The following is a 2,500-nucleotide window of genomic DNA, read 5'->3' as shown; positions in this document are numbered from 1 at the left end:
CGTGGCAAGGCACGCGGGGGGCCAAAAAATCAAAGTGCTCCGAAAATGCACACGGGGGTGTCAAGCAACCTCCATGTACCGTGGCATGACCGTGGCCAAGTAATAAAGATCAAATTACCCATGCCTAGGCCAAGTTGGACCAAGGCCCCGTCTCGTTTTGCTATAAGCAAGGGCGTGGCAAGGCACGCGGGGGGCCAAAAAATCAAAGTGCTCCGAAAATGCACACGGGGGTGTCAAGCAACCTCCATGTACCGTGGCATGACCGTGGCCAAGTAATAAAGATCAAATTCCATGCCTATGCCAAGTTGGACCAAGGCCCCGTCTCGTTTTGCTATAAGCAAGGGCGTGGCAAGGCACGCGGGGGGCCAAAAAATCAAAGTGCTCCAAATGCACACGGGGGTGTCAAGCAACCTCCATGTACCGTGGCATGACCGTGGCCAAGTAATAAAGATCAAATTCCATGCCTATGCCAAGTTGGACCAAGGCCCCGTCTCGTTTTGCTATAAGCAAGGGCGTGGCAAGGCACGCGGGGGGCCAAAAAATCAAAGTGCTCCGAAAATGCACACGGGGGTGTCAAGCAACCTCCATGTACCGTGGCATGACCGTGGCCAAGTAATAAAGATCAAATTCCATGCCTATGCCAAGTTGGACCAAGGCCCCGTCTCGTTTTGCTATAAGCAAGGGCGTGGCAAGGCACGCGGGGGGCCAAAAAATCAAAGTGCTCCGAAATGCACACGGGGGTGTCAAGCAACCTCCATGTACCGTGGCATGACCGTGGCCAAGTAATAAAGATCAAATTCCATGCCTATGCCAAGTTGGACCAAGGCCCCGTCTCGTTTTGCTATAAGCAAGGGCGTGGCAAGGCACGCGGGGGGCCAAAAAATCAAAGTGCTCCGAAATGCACACGGGGGTGTCAAGCAACCTCCATGTACCGTGGCATGACCGTGGCCAAGTAATAAAGATCAAATTCCATGCCTATGCCAAGTTGGACCAAGGCCCCATCTCGTTTTGCTATAAGCAAGGGCGTGGCAAGGCACGCGGGGGGCCAAAAAATCAAAGTGCTCCAAAATGCACACGGGGGTGTCAAGCAACCTCCATGTACCGTGGCATGACCGTGGCCAAGTAATAAAGATCAAATTCCATGCCTATGCCAAGTTGGACCAAGGCCCCGTCTCGTTTTGCTATAAGCAAGGGCGTGGCAAGGCACGCGGGGGGCCAAAAAATCAAAGTGCTCCGAAAATGCACACGGGGGTGTCAAGCAACCTCCATGTACCGTGGCATGACCGTGGCCAAGTAATAAAGATCAAATTCCATGCCTATGCCAAGTTGGACCAAGGCCCCGTCTCGTTTTGCTATAAGCAAGGGCGTGGCAAGGCACGCGGGGGGCCAAAAAATCAAAGTGCTCCGAAATGCACACGGGGGTGTCAAGCAACCTCCATGTACCGTGGCATGACCGTGGCCAAGTAATAAAGATCAAATTCCATGCCTATGCCAAGTTGGACCAAGGCCCCGTCTCGTTTTGCTATAAGCAAGGGCGTGGCAAGGCACGCGGGGGGCCAAAAAATCAAAGTGCTCCGAAATGCACACGGGGGTGTCAAGCAACCTCCATGTACCGTGGCATGACCGTGGCCAAGTAATAAAGATCAAATTCCATGCCTATGCCAAGTTGGACCAAGGCCCCGTCTCGTTTTGCTATAAGCAAGGGCGTGGCAAGGCACGCGGGGGGCCAAAAAATCAAAGTGCTCCGAAATGCACACGGGGGTGTCAAGCAACCTCCATGTACCGTGGCATGACCGTGGCCAAGTAATAAAGATCAAATTCCATGCCTATGCCAAGTTGGACCAAGGCCCCGTCTCGTTTTGCTATAAGCAAGGGCGTGGCAAGGCACGCGGGGGGCCAAAAAATCAAAGTGCTCCGAAAATATTTTTCCACTTTCCAGTCCACTTATACATATTATGTGCAGTGTGCACACAAGACACCTTCCCAAAATTCGACTTATATGAGGCGTTTTACGTCAAATCCGCCTATTTTCGGCGTTTCGGCCGAAAAATCAAAATAAATCGAAACTTCCTCGGAATGCTTAGCGACTTTCCAGTCCACTTATACATATTGTGTGCAGTGTGCACACAAGACACCTTCCCAAAATTCGACTTATATGAGGCGTTTTACGTCAAATCCGCCTATTTTCGGCGTTTCGGCCGAAAAATCAAAATAAATCGAAACTTCCTCGGAATGCTTAGCCACTTTCCAGTCCACTTATACATATTGTGTGGAGTGTGCACACAAGACACCGTCTCAAAATTCGACTTCTAGGCGGCGTTTTACGTCAAATCCGCCTTTTTTCGAGTTTTCGGCCAAAAAATCAAACTCAATCGAAACTTCGTCGGATCGCTTAGCCACTTTCCAGTCCACTTATACTTATTGTGTGGGGTGTGCACAAAAAAAACGAAGTCAAAATTCGACTTCTAGGTTGTTTTTTACGTGGTATCCGCCCTTTGCG

Source organism: Trifolium pratense, unplaced genomic scaffold (assembly GCF_020283565.1).
Source record: "Trifolium pratense cultivar HEN17-A07 unplaced genomic scaffold, ARS_RC_1.1 scaffold_69, whole genome shotgun sequence".
In the NCBI taxonomy this organism is placed as follows: Eukaryota; Viridiplantae; Streptophyta; class Magnoliopsida; order Fabales; family Fabaceae; genus Trifolium; species Trifolium pratense.
The sequence above is the reverse complement of the archived record's forward strand: the minus strand, read 5'-3'. Positions refer to the sequence as shown.